A 20,849-nucleotide genomic window follows, 5' to 3' on the forward strand; every position below is an offset into this window, starting at 1 on the left:
ACAGAGATTCAGTTTGGGATGATGAAAAAGTTCAGGAAATGGATGGTGGTGAGAGTTGCAGAACGTGAATGCACTTACTGCCACTGAATTGTATGCTCAAAAATGGGTAAAATGATAACTTTTATGTTATGTATGTTTTACCGTAATTTTTTTTTTAAACCTGCCACATGGAACTTAAGTTCTAGAGACACAATCTGGAGAAGGACTCATTAACAAAGAGTGGCGTTAACTCCCCCACCTCGGAGCAAGGGTCATAAAATAAACTCCATCCAGGTTCCCCAGAACCTGGGTGGGGGGGCGGGAGAGGGACAAGAGACAGGACCCCACGCTCAGGTTCCCCCCCATTCTCTTCACACTGAATAGCTCCTTGTATCTGTTTTCAGTTTTAAGCATGTTCAGGTAAAACTCTGGGGCAAAAAAAAAGGGGGGGGGGCATCAGTTATAACAGTTACAGATCCAATGGGGGATGCTGATGATGAGGGAGGCTATGCATGTGTTGGGGGAGGGGGTAAAACAGGAAATCTCTGTTCTTTCCTCTTAATTTTGTTGTGAAAATAAAACTGTCCTTTTAAAAAAAATGGTCTTTAGGGAAAAGAAAAGGCCACCACTGCTTTAAAGCATGTCTTTTCCTAAACCACTGCCTTCCCTCTCTAAATGACCACTGGTGCAGAGATGTTCCCATGAAGAGTGAGCAGGCAGGGACCACTGTGCAGGAGGAGTCCCCTGAGCGCTCCACAGGCAGGCACTGGCTTTGTGAGAGGGATCCCATGAGTAGGCAGGGATCTGGGGAGCAGGAGACAGCCCTGGAAGGGTGGGGCTCTCAGAGCCCTTCTGGCCCTTTCCCTGTGCCGGGGTGGTCAGTTATCAGATCTCTGGCTCCATCTCCTCCCGAGGGCAGGGTTCTCAGCTGAGTCACCTCTCATCTTGGCCAGGGTGGGGTATGGAAACAGCACCCAATTTTGGCTTTAGAAACCTTAGCTCCAAGTCCTGGCTCTGCCCTTTGTAAGACACTTAACATCTCAGTCTGTTTACTGAGCTGTAAAATGGGGATGACTGACACCACCCGTCTCCTGGGATGTGATGTGCCACAGTACTGCAAGAGGACGCCCAGCAGTGCCAGGTGCACAGGGAGCTTTAATGTTTGGGGCCCTAAAGCACAGGAATGGGGTCTGTGGGCCTCAGCTGTGCCCAAGAGGCCCTGGGGCACCTCTACACCCTTGGACCTGCCATGCCAGCCTGGCCAGTCCCAGTGCTCGATCTGGGTGCAGAAGGGGCACCTCGTGCACAGCCACACCCAGAACAAACAGCCAGGGAGAGCACGGACTGACAAGACAGCAGCCCTGGGATGCCTGAAAGTTTTTCAGAGCCAAGTCATGGTTTCAGGAACTGGTTTCAGAAGAAGACAGGCTCGGTCTGCTGCCCCTCAACCCCTTCCCCAAGGACCATGCCCTACCTTACCCTAAACCCCACGTCCACATGTGACAGTTATCCACTTTCCACACTGGGCTTTGACTTCTTGAAGGCAGGGATTCAACCTAATCATCTCTACTCCCCTGGCACACAGAGATCAGTACCTGTGTGACCAATCGGTGATGGTGATGGTAACGACAGCACAGGGGTGGGGGGGGATGACAATCACAGAAGCTACCTAGTACACGGCCTTACCATGGTGTAGCATAGTTCTGAGTGTCTTGCTTTAACTCGCTTAAACCTCACAAAAGTCCTAGCAGATGTGTACTATCGCCATAATCCATATTTTTAATGAAGGGACCAAGGTGCGGAGAGTAACTTGCCAAAGGTCACACACAAAGTGACAGAAGCAGGACTTAAACCCAGTGCCTCAGTTTGCCCGTGTACAGCTACTTACTCCAAAGTGCTTGGGCCGAGGTGCTTACCTCTCTGTGGACTCCTCATCCATGGCAAGAGAAACATCTCGGGAAGGAACTTTCGAGTCCTCAGGCCTCCTTCCTGGGCAGGCCCTGCAGTCCGCTTGGAGATGTCTCTGGCCAGGAGGCCATCCCACGGCTGTACAAACCTTCCACTGACAGGGAAGGCACAGGGCATCTTCCTCAGAAAGACCCAGGCCTGCTTCCCTCTAACTTGGCCTACCCGCTGGATACACAGAATTGTCCCCTTCATGCTCAGGCAGCTCTTCAGGAATCTGGACTCACCTCTCTTCTCCACGCCGACAGTCCCTGCCTCATCACCCGCTCCTCTGTCCCCAGACCGCCTCCTTCCTGATGGCCCACCTGGACATTTCCTTCTTGGCTAATCTCCAGGAGCCTGCACCTCATGCTGGACATCCACGCGTTCTGAGGAGCAGAGAGTGGAAGTGGGCTGCACCCCCTCCGTTGTCCTGGGTCTGCACCTCTGCTGTGTGGCTGGGCTCTCCTGAGCCCCACACTCCTGGTCTACACGAAGCCTGTGGAAAACCAGCCTCCTTGGGCCCCTCCACAAGCCCATCTCAGGCATCCCCATTATGGACTTGGATGATGAAATTCGTTTAACCTAAGTATAAAATATTACATTTTCCCTTGTAAAATCCCCTCCTCTTTTTTCACCTTGACAAGATTGTTTTTTGTTTGTTTTTTATTTTGGGCTTTTTTGTTGTTTTTTTAAAATTGAAGTTCAATTACAATGTGTCAATTTCTGTTGTACAGCACAATGTCCCAGTCGTGCATATACATACATATATTCGAACAAGGATGTTTTGAATCCTGACTTTATCACCCCAAAGCCATTTACTTGTCCCTCCCAGAGCTGTGTCATCTTCAGCCTACCTTTTGGGTCTTCATGATTTAAAACTTAAAAGTTGATGAACAAGACAGGTTTCAATTTCCTCATCTCTGTTTAAATCTAGGACTAATAATAAATGGATTTGTCTCAGGTTCAATCACCTCTCCCTGGAAATGCTGATTCAGGGACGTGAGTCAGCCTAGATGACCATTTTTGGGGAGAGGACAGGTAGACTGTGCCCCGGGAAGGGGGTTCCACTAACATCTCTACTGTTGGGAGCCTCATTTCATTCCATCTGACGTTTGTTACTATTCCCCTCCAGTTTGAGGACTGTTCTCAAGGAGGCAAAGTTGGAAACAACTGGAATTGGGCACTTTTTCTTTCTCTCTTGACATGAACACTTGGTGCTTCCCACTAGCAGAGGGCCTGTCTTTGCCTTGTTCCTCTTCTTAACTCCAATAAGGAAGCAGACAAGCAGACTTCGTGCTGGCTGGGATTCCTTTACAAGCACCACTAAGTCTGGACTTTGGTCCTTCTGGACGTTCTGACATGGGTGTATCACACATCAGGTATCACGTACACGTGAAAAAACCGTAGGTTTGTTGAAAATCTAAGCTCATCTGTCTTTTAGTGCTGCCCCTTCTCCCTATTAAAATTATTTGTGATTTCATCATCAGAATCTACTGTCTACTATTTAGAGTGCTTAAGCTTCAGTGGTTTTTCTCTACCCTTCACATTATATTCCTACTTTAAAAAAAGAGAATTTCGTTAGGCAGCTTCTTAGAACCACTATTAGGCCAAACGGCAGTCCACTTCTGGCCTTGGGGACACATCAGTGAATGGCTCTGCAAACCCCTGAAATCTTTCCAAAGACTTTTGATACTGTCATTTTACTTTATTATTGTTATTCTTCCCATTGGGAGAAAGTTTCATCATTTTGTAATCAAATAGCATTTGCAAATATCAGTAATAGGACTGTAATGTACTATGCATGCATACTTTGTAACAATCTACTGTTAATACAGAAACCTCCTGGTGGTGTGACACATCTCCAACCCCACTGCCTTCTACTTAATGTTCGCTTTCTCAGATGCTGTGGAATAAATAATCTTTGTCTCAGAAATACCTGGCCTTTCTTTGAGGTCCCCTCACTTATTGGAGCACCCCTGCAGTCACCCAGAGTGACTCCCAGAAGCAGACCTGGGGGCCAGGTGGCCAGTGAGCCATAAGGGGACAGGCTACAGAAGAAACAGAGACCTGGCCCTGTCTCAGTGAGTGGATTATCTTCAGGCAAAGCAGTGTAAATGCTGGAATCTGTCTTCCAAGCCCACCTCCCCACTGCCCCCTAAAAACTTACCTCAGCCCAAATCCCAGCAGCTTTGCCCTGACCTCTGGTCATTTAGGCCACCCCATCCAGGGCCCACCCCACCCCATCCTCAGGGAGCATCCAGCTCAGAGTCCTTTCTCTACATCCACCTTCAGAACATCGGGAGCCTTTATCAAGATGCTTCCAGACTGATAAGAATTTACTCACAAATTCACACTGGTGAACAAAGGAATCCGACAGCAACAGTAATGGAGGGGTTTCAGGCTATGAGGCAGATGAGGGAAGACTCGCCCGGCGAACCCAAGATTACAGCACGCCTCACACCCAGGACTAGCCCTAATCGGGAGCAGGTCAACAGCACCCGACTCACCCAGTCACTGGTTCCCACGAATATTCTTTCTGAAAAATAAAACATCAATGGCCAGAACACTATTCTAACCATTTTAAAGAGAAATTTTACTAAAACGTGGGCCACAGTTCTCCTAATGCCTTTAAAAATACTCTTTTCCCACTGAAGCGGTCATCATCCAGAGCATTCCCTCCGGAACTAGACAGTCATGTGATCCTATTTCCTTCTTATCGTTTCTCTATCCTTCCCCATGGCTTTCACTTTCCTGTTATCTACATGTCTATCTCTAGAAACCTACTGCTGCCTTCCTTCCAGGCATTTTCTTTTCTTCTACATTGGGTTGAGAAATCAGCCACTTTTCTTAGAAAAGCGTGCTAAGTAAGGATCAACAGTTTGAGGCCCTCAGAGGGATAAAACACCCAGCTTAAATGCAGGGGTTTTAATGTATCTATTGCTGCGGGTTCTGTTTTCAATAAATTCCAGTTCCAAAGGGAAGCGGGGCTCCAAGACTCAATCCCACCTGAAATGTTCCTTATATACACTTACCATCCACCTTCTGGCGGTAAGAGGTTTCTATCACTGTGACGATGCAAGCGCTCCATGCTGTGCCCTTACTTTGTTATTTGTAGCCCTGCCAGGTGAGCAGCACCAGTAAGCCCCACGAGGAGCCTCATCAAACGAGATGACAAATACAGCCCTGAGACACCTGACACTGAGCTGGCATCTTTATCGGGTGTCTGGAGTGCTTTATAGAATTCAACCTCCTTCCACAGCACTGAGAAAGCACCTGTGCCCATGGCTACTTTATGGCACAACCAACCAGGGCCCTGAAAGGAGACTCCAGGGAGAGAGCAGAGCACCACCAAGTGGACCACCACCAGGAGCACACAGCTGCCGGGGCCATCACCTGCCTGCCCCTCGAGGCACCCAAAGGGCGACATCTGAACAGGGCCTCTTGGCTGTTTGGAGTTGCTCTGAGCAGTAATGATTTCACTCACTGTGAGTTGTGACCCATGACTCGGTTGTGAAATCAGTTCAATGGGTTACAGACAGCATTTTTCTTTAAAAAATAAATAGATAAACAAGATTATACTGTATAGCACAGGGAAATATACACAAGATCTTATGGTAGCTCACAGAGAAAAAATGTGACAATCAGCATATATATGTCCATGTATGACTGAAAAATTGTGCTCTACACTGGAATTTGACACAACATTGTAAAGTGATTATAAATCAATAAAAAATGTTTAAATAAATAAATAAATAAATAATAAATAAATAATAAATAAATAAATAAATAAATAACAAAATATCCAAATGCATCACACACAGTGACTGTTATTTTTATAAAACTTTTGTTTCAGTATTCTGTATCTGTATATAGGTGTGTGTGGTAGTTGGGAACCTAAGATGTATTTTTCACTGGGAGTGGTGGTCAAGGAAGTTGGAAATGCAGTGATCTACTGCACATACATCCTGCAGCTACATCTTGCTGAGACCCACCTCTGCCACGTCCACCCTAAACTGGGAAGCCAAATGGAATTTGTTCAGGGCCCTAAAACTGGCCTGACCTGGAAGGGACAGGAGTTGGGAAGCCTTCTTGGAGGAAATGGGCTTGCTGTGGCACGAGCAGGAATAGGGAGAGGGGACGGCAGAACAGAAGGAAAGGCAGGGGCAGTGTCCTGTGGTAAGAAGGAGGGGGTGAACAAGCGCTGGGAGAGGCCTGTGGGGGACAGCCGCAGGTACCTGCTTTCCTGGGGAGGCACCCTGAGGGGCCAAGGCTAGAGGGGTGGAAGAGAAAGCCCACTTGATTTCAAAGATCCATTTTGTAGCCCTTTTTTTTTAAAGTCACACACATATTCAATCAAAAGACTAACACTGGAATATTACCCAAATAAAAAAGTAATAAGCACATGTTTGTTTATCCCATTCCATATTTCAGAGAAGAGGCAGGCATTAAGGATTTGTGTCATAAGTTTATTTACAAATATACCTAGTATGTTAAGGTCAAGAGTTTCACCCATTTTTCAAAGAAATTGCACCTCTAAAAATGTTCCTCTTCATACCTGTTTCATGGATTAACTAAAATATCTTTATTTCTTAAGTAACTGCTTATTATAAAGAAAGGTGTAGCAAATCGAGATCGAAAGTACAAAATCGTAATTAGTAACTGCCGCTTATTTCCACTGAAAATGGCAAATTCTTCCCTGGGCCCTCCTCACAGTGGCCCCTCCGGACCACAGAGATTGGGAGCCTCCAGCTGCTCTGTCCCAAAACAGCGCTGTTGGGAGCTCTGCAAAAGATGCAGAGACCAAAAACAGAAGAAGTGCTGGTGGCACACACACCAGGTCCTTTTCCCACGACTTTGGAAAAACTCATTTTTAAAGTTACCTCTGAGGGGCACTCGGTGGTAGGGCAGCAGCCAAGTAAGTGGGTGGTCAGGGGTCTCTCACCAATCCAATGAATGCAACCTAATAGTGCCTGCCTGTCTCCTGTAAATGTAAATTTAACTTTAATTAAAATGAAAGACACAGCTCCTCAGTTATACTAGCCACACGGGGCTAGGGGCTATTGTATAGTACAGGAGAACATTTCTGTCAATGCAGAAAGGTCTACTGTACAGGGATGTTCTAGAATGAGCAAGTGAGTAATTCATTCCAGGATCGCCTTCCCTCAGCAATGCAACATCTTCCATTATTTCTATTACCCCTGAAGTTCTAAATGCAAGTGCCTCTGGGAGAGGTACTGGAATGGCTTGAACTCTTACCAAAGGGTGACTGGTTGCCATCAGGGCATGAAGAAAGCCAGAGTCCAAGAAGCCATCCATGGATGACTGAGTATGTGTGAAGCATGGTGGGGTGAAGGGATGCTGGAAGGTAAGACACTGCCCCTAACTGAATGTGCTGTCTGAGGATACTGATGGAGGATTAAGCTCTTCCGTCAGCAGATGTGGAAAACTCTGAGATCTGTGAGAAAAGGAAGTGACCCACAGTTATTATTTATCTTCAAGTGAGAAGACTGAGTTTATTTCCCAATGGTCCTCAGTGAGGGGGCTATTCCGTGAGAACAAGCGCTTCTCTGTTTCTAGGGAGGGAGTAAGAAGTGGATGCACGCCTTCTTAGAGATGGATGCCTGTGATCTTGCCCCTCCTCTGCCCTCTACATCCACACTACAACCAGGTCCACAGCTTTATCCAACTCCTTCACACCCTGAAAAACACCACAGGCGGCAGCCTAGAGATCCAAATACTAACTTGTTATTTCCACCAGAAGCCTCCACTCAACAATGCCAAGGGGAATTATAACAATCTCTGGCCCACTCCCACCCCGCAACCCCCTTCCTGTATTCCTGATTCTGGCTCATCCTCCACCTACTCACGCCGCCATCCAGGTCAGCACCCCGTGAGTCACCTGAGACTCCTCCCCCTCCTTCCTTGCTCCCCACCCAAGGTCATCACATCTTGGCCACCTCTCCACTTTGCCTTGAAGCTGCACAGCTCAACCACTCCAGCCCTCAGAATCGCAGGGGCCACTTGATCTTCTGCTTCCAGTCACGGCTACTTCCAGCCCAGGGGTTCTTAACTAGATAAGCAACAGAATGACCTGGGGAGGTGTTTAAAATCTAGACTGACTCAGTAGATCTGGCCAGCTTGAGTATGTGTATTTTGCACAAGTGCCCCAGGTGATTCTGATGTGTCCTCTTCATTAAGAACCACAACCTCCTCCTCATTATTAATAACAACAAAAACAACAATTAACATTTTTTGTGCACCTACATGTACTTCCTTGTGTAATCTTCATGACAACCTGGTGAGGTAAGAGCTATCATCTACTCCCATTTTACTGTTGTTGAAACTGAGGCACAAAAGTCCCGTGGCTAGTAAGGGTGAGGACCAGAACACGACCCACCACTCCTAACCATTCTGCTCTCCATATGTAGAGATTTGGCATGTGGCTCCCTCTTTAACACCTTTTAAAGACAGTTCTAGAAAAAGATGGCAGCGTGGAGACACACGCATGATTTCCTTCTCCACCCAACCTCCCACCAATAGCTTCTTAACTCTAAAAGAACTATTTTGATCAGGGTGGTAGTTACATAGTGTACATATATGTAAAAATTCACTGAGATGTATGCTTAGGACTTGTAACTTTACTGTATGTTTATTACTCCTCAATAAAAACGATCCTGAAAAAGCCACTTAAATAAGAATGAACCTAGTAAATGTGAAATAGGGGGAAACATGCATGCACAGAAGAAACTAGGAAGAAGCCATCACAATGCTGGCAATTATGATGAAAAATTATTACTAGAAAAAACACATTTAAGAACAGATTAAGAAAAGATCCCCACGCTAACCTACAGGAAATCCTTAGAGGAGAGCAGGCCTAGAGAGGGCACTGTCTGGAGATAGGGTTCCCTGCAAGATAGAAAGCAAAATCCCAGTATAGGCTGGCTTGGCTACAGTGTGGAGTATATGGCTGGGTGCTGGAGAAGACACACAGCAGGAACACAGGGGCTCTGAGGGTCCACAGGACCGTCTCTGGGCTAGAGACTGGGGGGTTCCCCAAGTGAAAGTCAGTGGCAGTGAGGGGCTTCTTCCCAAAGAGGCCATGTGACTTCTATAACAAGAATAAAGTCTGGCCTCACCAAACCCAATTCCTGGTAGTATCTGGTGCTTATGAATACAAAGGGTCCCCCTGGGGTCACCCATGTTTCCAGTTCCCACTGTGCAGTCAACAGGAGCAGGGCTTGACACAATGATCCTGAAGTCCATCTGAGAAGAGCAAAGAAAATTCTAAGGTAAAGTACACCTCACCCTGGCACCTGTTAGATATCTTTAAAGAAAATGTGACCAGAACACATGGTGCTGGTGTAGAAACAGACAATGCACTGGAACACATGAGAGAATCCTAGAGCAGACTTGGGTATGTACATGGAAATACACTGTAAGATGCAGGTGTTATTTCAGAGCAGGAAGGCAAGAATAGGTATTTTAATCATTAGTACTTCAGGAAAATAAAGTTAAATCTTTAACTCACAATTCACCAAAATACAATAAATTCCTTCTAGATTAAAATTTAAATGTTAAAAAAAAAATCCTAAAAAACAAAAAGATGAAACTATTAAAGTATTAAGAGAAAATTGATGTACATTTATAATTCTGCAGCAGAAAAACTCTCTGAGCCTGACACCAAGACAGAAACAGGACAGGCCTAGAGATCCAAATACCGAAGAGTTGTCTCCACCTGGAGCCTCCACAGACAATCCCTAGGGGAATTATAGCAATCTGCCCCTGCCCCCCCAAAGCCCTCCTGCAGCCGTATTCCCGACTCTGGCTCACCCTCCACCTGCTCACTCCGTCATACTGGTCACCACTCTGTGAGTCACTCAGACTCCTTTATCCTCCTTCTTCACTTATGCCACCTCTACTCTGTCTTGAACTACACAGTTTAATCCTCCCCAGCCTGGCCCTGAGTGTGGACGCCGTCTTGCCACCTTGGTACCAGTGCAGGGGCCACAATGGGCCTCCCTGCTTCTAGTCACGGCCACCTCCAGCCCAGTGGTCTAGAAAGACTACCTTGATCATAAGGACATTTTAGTTTTACAAATGCTTAAATAGTGAACAAAACTAAATGGCAAATGACAATCTAAGATAAAATATTTGTAACATAAAAAAGACAAAGAGGTCATAGTCTGAATGTACATCGAGTACTCTTAGAAATCAATGACAAAAAGAATAAACCAGACTAAATAATAATAAAATACTACACCAACGAAAAGGAAAAAAAATGCCAATAGAAAACTAGATAAAGCACTTAAAAAAAATCTGCCAAAAGAGAATTACCAATGATTAACTGGCCTATAAAAAAAAGTCCAAGTAATAAAATAATAATAAGGAAAAGAAAAATAAAGTAGTAACAATGAAACACTATTTTGCTTATCAAATTTGCAATTTAAAAAATAATAATAACACCTAGTGTTGAGAAGGATGCAGTGAAAGAGACACTGTGGTAGGACTAGAGAGCCTAAGTTAATGTATCCTTTCTGAAAGGCAACTAGGCAATACGTATCAAAGTCTCTGAAAGTGTACATATTCTTTGATGTAACAATTCTGCTTAAAGACTACAATCTAAGGACAAAAATAAGGATGTGCACAGAGTGTTATACATAGGCCACAACTGGCAGTAACCTAAAGGGACAATAACCAGGGATTAGTTAAATCATGGTAGGTACAAGGTGAAATATGAGAGATCATAACTGTATTTACTGACAAGGAAAACTGTTCGCAACTTATTGCTAGGTATAAAAAGCAAGCCACAGAACAAGTATGTACCATATGAACATATGAACCCATTTATGTAATGAAGTGTGTATGTGTGTATATATCCACATACATGTGCAGAAAAAAGATCTTTAAGGATGTAACCAAAACAGTAACAATATATTTCTGACAAGTGTTATTAGTATGATTTTTAATTTTGTTCTTTATCCTTCTTTGTGTTTCCTTTATTTTACAAGAAACACCCCAGTGTGGTACAGACCTCCCTCCCTTCTATTACCTGGTCCAGAATTCTTATTTGGCTCTGAGCATCCACATTCCTTACACATAATATACAGTTGGGCCTCCACATCCTCGAATTCAACAAGCCAAGGATTGAAAATATTCAAGAAAAAAAGATTCCATAAAGTTCCAAAAAGCAAAACTTGAATTTCCCCCTTGCTGGCAACTATTTACTGACATTATACTTGAAACTATTTACATAACATTTACATTGTATTAGGTGTTTTAAGTAATCTAGAGATGATTTAAAGTACACAGGAGGATGTGCATAGGTTATATGCAAATACTACACCATTTTATATAGGGGACTTGAGCATCCTACAAATTCTGATATCTGTTGGCAAGAAGGTGGGCGGGGGCCAGGGAGACTCCTGGAACCAATCCCCTGGTATGTACTACTGTTTTAATTTTTCAATCATAAACTTGTCTCCTCAATTCTCTTGACTATGGGTATGGCCTGTGTCTTACGTTTCTTTTGTGTTCCTCTCAGTGCCCAGCACATAACAAATTTTCAGCAAATGGCCTAAGAATGAATGTGTCACTTCTGTGCTGATACCTCTGTGGGCTGCCCAAGCATGGGCTGGCTGGCTCCCCAGGTGTTGCTCCCATCCAAGCCCTGGTCCAGGCCAGGCTTGAGGCTGTGTGTTGTGGGCCACTTGTCAGTCTGGTCCTGTGAAGATGTCTACTGTTGCTGCTAATTCCTGTTCAGTGATGGGGCTGTTTGTTTAAAGCACAAGTTACTGCTCCCACACTCAGAGGCAAAGCCAATCTTACCGCATCCTATAATTAGTAAGTATTTCCTCTGGTGTGAAGTTGGCTTTGATCCAACAGATCCCTTCCCACTTCTTCCTCCATCTTCACCTCATTTACAACTTCCCGTCTTGGCTACTGGAGGTGTCCTGTGGAGAGGCACCCCCTTCATCCAAACTATGGGCCCAGTCAGAACAGCCTGTGCCCCTGGTGTCCCAAACCTGACTCACCAGCTCCTCCTTGTCCTCCTGGATGATAAAGTTTGCTCTCAAGTCTAAGCAAATTTATTACCCAAGCAACCCAGGCCTATAGGCCCAGAGGCTGAAAGAGCCCTAAGACTTAGACCACTATAGGAGTGACATGAGGATTTTTCATGCAAACTCAACAAGTGCATTTTCATGGCTTGTCTATAATCTCTGCAACTAGTACTCACTTCAGTTAAACCCTCTGAAGAAAAAAATACACAAGCCATCAGAGATGGAGGAGTCATGCAAACGATGCGACTGACAAGGGCTTAATTTCCAGAATATACAAACAGCTCATACAATTCAATAACAAAAAACAAACAGCCCAATCCAAAAAATGGGCAGATCTAAACAGACATTTCTGTAAAGAAGACATACAGATGGCCAATAGGCACATGAAAAGATGCTCAATATCACTAATTATTAGAGAAATGAAAATCAAAACTACAGTGAGATATCACTTCACACCAGTCAGAATGGCCATCATTCAAAAGTCCACAAATGATAAATGCTGGAGAGGCTGTGGAGAAAAGGAAACCCTCCCACACTGTTGGTGGGAATGCAGTTTTGTGCAGCTGTTATGGAAAACAGTATGGAGATTCCTCAAAAGACTAAAAATAGATTTACCATATGACCCAGCAATCCCACTCTTCAGCATATATCCAGAGGGAACCTTAATTCAAAAAGATATATGTACCCCAATGTCCACAGCAGCACTATTTACAATAGCCAAGACATGGAAACAACCTAAATATTCATCCGACAGATGACTGAATAAAGAAGCTGTGGTATATTTATAAAGTGGAATACTACTCAGCCATAAAAATAATAAAATGCTATTTGCAGCAACATGGATGGACCTGGAGACTTGTCATTCTAAGTGAAGTAAGCCAGAAAGAGAAAGAAAAATACCATATGATGTCACTTATATGTGGAATCTAAAAAAAAAAAAAAAAAGACAAACGAACTTATTTATAAAACAGAAACAGATTCACAGACATAGAAAAAAAACTTATGGTTACCAGTGGGGGAAGAGGGTGGGAAGGGATAAATTGGGAGTTTGAGATTTGCAGATACTAACTAATACAAACAAAATAGATAAATAACAAGTTCATACTGTATGGCACAGGGAACTATATTCAAAACCTTGCAGTAACTTATGGTGAAAAAGAATATGGAAGCAAATATATGTATGTTCATGTATTACTGAAGCATTATGCTGTACACCAGAAATTGACACACTGTAAACTGACTATACTTTAATAAAAATATATATATTAACACATGACTGGGACATTGTGCTATACACCAGAAACTGACACATTATAACTGATGGTATTTCAAAAAATAAATAAAAGATTGTACCTTAAAAAAATATATATATTATATACTTTTTATATATTTGTATTTATTTAATATATGTATTAAAAACTACAATGGCATATCACCAATCAGAATGGCTATCATTAAACAGTCCACAAACAATAAATGCTGGAGAGGGTGGAGAAAAGGGAACCCTCCTACACTGCTGGTGGGAATGTAAATTGGTACAACCACTATGGAAAACAGTATGGAGGTGCCCTAAAAAACTGAAAATAGCCTTACCCTGTGATCCAGCAATCCACTCCTAGGCATCTATCCAGAGAAAATGAATTCAAAAAGATACATGCACTCCAATGTTCACAGCAGCACTATTTATAACAGCCAAGACAGGGAAGCAACCTAAATATCCACTGACAAATGACTGGATAAAGCACAATGGAATACTACTCAGCCATAAAAAATAATGAAATGGTGCCATTTGCAGCAACATAGATGGACCTAGAGATTATCATACTAACTGAAGTTAAGTCAGAAAGAAAAAGACAAATACATATGATATCAAGTAGAATCTAAAAAAATGATACAAATGAACTTATTCACAAAACAGAAAGAGACGGAAAACAAGACACTCATAGAAGACAAAGTCATAGTAAACAAACTTATGGTTACCAAAGGGGAAAGACGAGGGTAGGGATAAATTAGGAGTTTGGGATTAGCAGATACAAACTATCATATATAAAATAGATAAACAACAAGGTCCTAATGTATAGACAGGGAACTACATTCAGTATCTTGTAATAACCCATAGTGAAAAAAGAATATGAAAAAGAATATATATATATATGTATGTATAACTGAATCACTATGCTGTACATCAGAAAGTAACACAACACTGTAAATCAATTAAACTTCAATTTTTTTAAATTTAAATTAAAAAAAAAGAAACGGAGGTGTCAGAATCATAGAGAAGACCTGTCACTGCTTTGTTCTTTCTTTCTCTTTGTATTGATATAAACAATCCCTGTGCTCCCAAGGTTCCTGAAGCAGCAGAGAGAGAAGTCCTGGAACACTTGCCATGAGCCTTGTGAGAGGCCAAGCTTAGACTGCCACCACGGGAACCCTGAGTTAGGTACTTTACAGCTCCATGTCTCAGCTTCCTCATCTGTAAAATGGGATGGTACAGTGGAATTAATGGGTGTAAACCACTTACAACAGTGGCAAGCCACAGGTGAACCAAGACATAAGCGTTTGTCACTGTTAACAAAAGTAGAGAGTGTCATGGTGACAGCCATGTGCTGGGCACTGTCTGCTCTTCTGTAGCCCAAGATTTCTCAACCTCAACACTATTAAATTCTTGGGCTGGATAACTGTTGTGAGCAGCTGTCCTGTGCACTGTAGGATGTTTAGTAGCATCTTTGACCTCTTTCTACTCACTAGATGCCAGCAGCACACCCCACCTCACTCCCTGCACCAAGTTGTGACAACCAAAAACATTCCCAAACATTGTTAAATGTCCCCTGCTGGTGTGGGTGGGGGCAAAGTTGCCCCCGTTTGAGAACCACTGATACAGTCCTATAAAAGTCACAGCCACGGAGAAGCCATGCCACACACTCTAACACCCCACCTATGTGCAGGTGTGGATCTGGGCCTGGAAGTCCCACACTGATGCCCCCTTGCAGTTATCTGAAGGAGTTGCATGTGGGGAAGGAAAGAGTGGCCAACTATGTTTCTCTAGGTGGCTATCATTTTCTCTTCCTGAAGATGGAATGGGAAACTGGAGTCCAGGCAGTCTTCTAGTTGGGAAGTACCCTCACCCTTGAGAGACCAAGAAGGTGCAGAGAGAAAAGGAGTCTCGAGGCAGACTTCTTTGGCGGCCTGTGGCTGCGACCTGAGGTAGAGGGCATGAGCAAGGTTACCAAGACTCCTGAGAGCCCAGTCCAGCCCACAGAGGAGAAGTCCAGACAGGATGCAGAGCTGATGCCCAGTCACTGCAGAGAAAACACCCTTACCCAGTGAGGTTTCTGGGCACAAGAGGTGTGGCCCCTCTCTTCTCAGGAAACAAGTGGGCTCCGTACGTGATTAAGAAGCACACTGCTCTTTTCATAAAATAAACTCCTAACCACTACTAAAGTGTGACACGCACTGATTTTGACCCAGCAGTTGCACTGCTACAAATGTATTCGATGGATATATTAGCACAGGTGCATAGCATATACACAGGGGCTGGGCTGTATCTAGAGTTTAGGACCTGACGCATGGTTCAAATTCCAGATCTACCACCTACCAGATATGTGACCATGGGAAAGTTACTGACCTCTTTGTGACTTAGTCCCTTTGTGAAGCAGGGGCAATAACAAGGCCTATCTCATTGGGTTGTTACAAGGGTTATATGACATACTACATGCAAAGCACGACGTCTGTGATCAACAAATGCTAGCTATTAGTATTTTCACTGTGCCCTTAATTGGTGATAGCTAAAAATACGAAAACTTATGCCAATCACTTGGTTAAACACATGTGGCATATCCATTCTATGGAATACTGGGCATCGCTGAAAGAAATAAAGTCGAACTACATCTACTTAAATAATAGAATGTATTTCACAATAAAGGTCAAATTGTTAAAACAGTCAAATGAGTTTCAGATAAGTATATGTGGTTTGAGACTATTCATGTATAAAAAGAGCTATTTAGAAATAGATGCATGCCTTTTTCTGCAAAAAAAATTTCTAGAAGAACATTCAAAGCAGCGAGCAACAGTTACACCTAGGGAGTGGGAGTGGAGGACTGGAGAACTTTTGCTTTCTCCTTTGGTATTGGCATTTCTGACTATGAGCATGTATTCTTTTAAAAATATTGTTTTTTTTTAAAAAAAGAATAAGATAAATCTATCTCTATGTCTATGGAAACATCTCCAAGATGTATTATGAAATCTTTTCCATAAGTGGCAAAATATGAATGGTACAAGCCACAGGAATGGACCTCAGGTCACAACTTCAGGTGTGCAAGAAGCCAAACTTGTTTCTGTAACACAACTCAATGTTTACGGCAAGCTTCCTTCCTGACAACAGGCAACTTAATTCCAGGAGTGTCTGAACACTGAGAAGGGCCAGACACGGAACACAGGAGGTGGCTGTGAAGCTGGCCGAGGCCAGGTCTAGCAGCCTCCACTGCTTAGTGCCACTATGGGCAGCGAGGAATCTTGGACCAGGCTGCCTGTGTCCCCCAGCCTTGCCCCACCATGTGACTACGGCTCTCTGAGGTCTTACTCCTGCCTGCCCAGGAGAGCTGCCAGAAAGGGACTCTGGAGACCACAGATTTTTCTCCCCTGTGTCTCCTACCCCCAACCAGTCTGGGAAGGGAAGGCTGCAAAGGGCTGGGGGTTTTCTCACTTCAGGTAAAATCCTTCTTCTATCTTGTTGCTAGTCAAGGCATTCGCCTGTGCAAGAGAATTCTTTTTCTTTGATGAGCTATTCTGCAAATCCTGCAGACTCCTTAAGTGTGTAAGCTTTTGGGTGATTCCATTTTCTAAACTGGGGAGCTGGCTCAAGAGGAAATAAGCTCCATGAATGTGAAAGTGGAAAAGGGGAAAATCCAGGGAGGGAAAAAGAGGTTAGCTTCTCAAATATTATGCCAGCCACAGATATGTGTAAATGCAGAGGAAAAAGTCTGAACGTTTCCACCAAATAATTAATCAACCAGTACCTACCAGTAATGTAAGCTTTAAGATACAATGGGAGGGATGGAAGGGGAGCTTTACCTTTTTATTCTATGTATTTCTAAACTGCTTGCATTTTTTAATGATGAAGCTGTGTTCAGTCTTATATAACCTGTTTAAAAAAAATTGAGGGGTGGGGAGACAATTATGTATTTATTTTTTTTTAATGGAGGTACTGGGGATTGAACCCAGGACCTCTTGCATGCTATGCAAGCACTCTACCACTGAGCTATACCCTCCCTCTCTATTATTTTAAATAAATACATATCCGTACATTTTTTGCCTCCAGGCTGGAGATGGAAGGCAACGCAGGTCACATGTGTCTAGCCCGCTAGTGGGCAGACCATTGGGAGCATAGCTGCATGAGGGTTGGGAGGCCTATTGGAAAAGACTATTTTCGAAAGGAAGGAGACAGGTACAATGAGCTGACCCAGGGACAAAGCTTTGCTTCATGGAAATAAGGAGTTAATTCTGAGCTAGGGTGGCAGCTGTGACTTAGACGTATCTGTGCAGCCAAACCCCATGGCTCTATAAGGCAATGGGGCACCAGAGCCCCGTAGCCCTGCTCTTATAGTGAAGCTGGCTGACCTCATGCCAATGGGAATGTCTGGCTCCTAGCAGGTGTGGGGTGCCCGATGGGTGTTGCAATGTCCAACAGAACTGACTGCTCCATGGGGTGTGGCAGGGGCAAAGGGAAGCTGCAGAGCTGGAAGAGGGGAGAAGACAGCTGGGGGTGGGGGGAGAGGATTAAGCTGACTCACCTTACCCACCAGCACATGGGAGACACACACACCCTGGGGATGCCTAAAATGCTCACAAGGTGAGCGAGTGGGAACTAGGCAGGTACCTGGGATCCTGCACTGGCAGGTAGGAGCAAGAGCCAGAGACATACAGTGATGTGATGAATGTATAGGAGTCTAGGTGTGTACACAGGCGGGGACCACAGGAGATGGAGCCACAAAGTCTATACAGGAGAGGTCAAGAAAGGTCTCCTGAGTCAGCTGACGTTGGTCACTCAGAGTGGGTGGGAAGGGTGGAGGGCAGGAGGAATCGTGTGTACAAAGGCCGGGAGCTGGGAGGGAGGGAGCCAGGGTTTGGGGGAACTGAAAGCAACTCAGGCTGAATACAGGGGAATGGTAGATGAGGCCACAAAGGTTGTGTTCCATGGTAAGGAATCTGGACTTTATCCTGCAGACAGTGGTGAAGCTCAGAGGGTGCTTTAAGCAGGGAAATGAGATAATCAAATTACCAGGGAAGCTTTTTCACCACCACAGTCCCAGATCACTCCTGGCTAACTCTTACCCAGATGTGCAGTCTGTTGCTTCCTCCAGGAAGTGTTCCCTGGCCACCCCTTGGACTCAGCTAACCCTCAGCTAAGGTTTCTAGGCATTCCCAAGCACCCCCCAATTTCTCCCTATCACACTGTGTCTTGATTACCTGTGTCCTGGATTGTTTTCTCTCTTTATACACTATGAGTGCTGGAGGCCAGAGGCTACGTGTTCTATGTTGTAAGTCTTGCACCCTGCACAGTGTCTGGCATAAGTACACAATATGTATTTATTTAATGGAAAAAAAACAACCCTGTGAGAAGATAACTCTTGTGGTTTCCAGCCTAAGCTACAGAGTAGAGGTTGGAAAGGGAGCACGGGGACCAGGGAGAAAGTTCCTGCAACAGTTTGAGTAAGAGATGATGAGGGCCTGGTCCAAGGCAGTGGTGGTGGAACCTGAGAGTAGGGAGTGATTGGGAAAATACTCAGGAGGCAGAATTGATAGGCCTGGGTGGTTAGATGATGGAAGTAATGGGGCCAAGTAAGGGGAGCAGGGCTCCTAGGCTTCTGGCCTAAGTAGTTGAGTGGCTGAAGGATTGACCAAGGCTGGCTATTCGGGAAAAGAGGGCAATGTGCGGTGGAAGATGATGAAATCAGTTTCTAAACTGCTGGCCTGTTGACATGCCTATAAGGCATACAGGTGGAGAGGTACTAGGGGCAGCTGGAATCACAGACCTGGAGCCCAGGACAGACATCTGGACTAAAAACAGAGATTTGGGAGCTGTCAGCCTGCAGGTAGGTGATGGTTAAAGACCAGGGAGGGGAGATCACCCAGGGAGCAAAGGGGGAGGTGAAACAAGGAGACACCTACCTAGAAGACTGGCCGAAGGGGCAGAGGAGGAGCTATGGGGAGAAAAGGAGACATGAGAAAGGGAGGGAGAAAAGAGGGCAGCAGCACAGTTACTTGGGGAGAAGTGGCTTCAAGGACAAGCGAACAGGGTCCAACAGTGCGGAGAAACTGAGGATCTACCCACGCCCTCTTACAGTTGAGAAACAAGGCCCAGGGAGACTGACAGGTGTTCGCGCCCACAAGCTATTTTTGCCCATGATCACACACATCAATGGCTCTTAAATTATGATCTTTGGACTCCTGCGGGGTTCCCAAGACTACTCCGGGGTGGTCTGAGAGGTAAAGGACATTTTTATAATAATACCATGTCTTTTTTGCAGTATTCACTTTGTTGACATTTGCACTGATAATACAAAAGCAACAGTGGATACAACTGCTGGGGCCTTAACACAAATCAACGAAGCCATATTCTTCACCCCCAAGCACTTATGTTTTAACACAAAGGCTGTCATCACATAAGAATGTCTATAATGGAGCAATAACTATTAATTTTATTAAAATGTGACCCTTGAGTGCACATCTTGTCACTAGCCTGCGAAGCACTTCTGCTGCACACTGATGTACTGGATGCATTTACGGGACTGTTTGCTTTGAGAGGTGAACTACTTGCTTTTTTCATGAAACATCATTTTTATTAGAACGATTGACAAACTATGATTATTGAGACTTGGGTAACTGGCAGACATTTTCTTTAAAATGAATGAAGTTAGTCTGTCAAATCAAGAAAAACAACTGATAGCATTTTTTGCCAGTGATAAAATTTGAGCCATCAAGTGAAAATTAGAATGAGCTTGACAGCTTCCCAATATCTAAAGATTTTGCTGGTGAAACAGTCGTAATGTTAACAAATGTGATATTATGAACTGAAATGTGTCTACATTTGGAAGATCTGCATGAATCACTTAGCCATTATTTTCCAAATGACCAATGCACGATGTTAAAAATAACAAGCATGAATAAAAGACCCATTCAAAATCCAAGAAAGACCAATGAAATTTAATATAGCTGAGTATGAGAAATTCACTGATATGGCTTCAGATCTCACACTGCAACTAATCTTTCAGAAACTGACACGTTTGTCCAATTTTAGTGACATGTCAAAAAAGATATTCACAAATATCTGAAAAAGCTATTAAAATACTCCTACTTTTTCCAACTACAAATCTGTATAAAGCCAGATTTTATTCATCTACTCCAACCAAGGCAACCTATCATGACAGACTGAATACAGAAGCAGGTATGAGCATCCAACGGTCTTCTATTAAGTCAGTCACTAAAGAGGTTTGCAAAACTACGACAACACAACTTTTCTAATTTTTTTCTTTTAGAAAACACATTTTCAATAAAAAGTATGTTAACATGTAAAGGATGTATTACTATTATTTCAAAATAATTAACTACATTTAAAGCCTTAGTTTTTAACATTTGTTTCCAAATTTGTACTATGGTTAAATATCTATGGCTATAAACCACATAAATAAAAGTTTTTGAAGTGCTCAATAATTTTTAGAGCATAAAAGGGCCCTAGGACCAAAACATTAAAGAACTGCTTTATGCAGACCACCCATTCCTGACTCTCAGTTCTTAGGGCTTGTTTCCAGCACACCTACCCCTCCCACTTCTCCACAGAATACGAATTATAAAATCTAAACATAAAAT

General features: G+C 43.8%; 1 long non-coding RNA gene across 4 annotated transcripts in view; it reads right to left on the reverse strand.

Moving 5' to 3' along the window:
* Positions 1-4,164: 4,164 nt before the first annotated feature.
* LOC106730700 overlaps positions 4,165-20,849 on the reverse strand; it is a 67,909-nt gene continuing 51,224 nt past the window's right edge. The window contains exons 6-7 of one of the 4 annotated variants that reach the window (XR_004326401.1): positions 7,183-7,381; positions 5,796-6,907 (exon numbers count right to left, since the gene is read on the reverse strand). This is a non-coding gene — a long non-coding RNA (uncharacterized LOC106730700). Of the gene's footprint in view, positions 4,463-5,782; positions 7,382-14,113; positions 14,458-20,849 lie in introns of those variants that run through there. The other 3 variants (XR_004326402.1, XR_004326399.1, XR_004326398.1) reach the window with 3 other exon arrangements.

The sequence above is a fragment of the Camelus ferus genome, chromosome 15, assembly GCF_009834535.1.
Source record: "Camelus ferus isolate YT-003-E chromosome 15, BCGSAC_Cfer_1.0, whole genome shotgun sequence".
NCBI lineage: Eukaryota > Metazoa > Chordata > Mammalia > Artiodactyla > Camelidae > Camelus > Camelus ferus.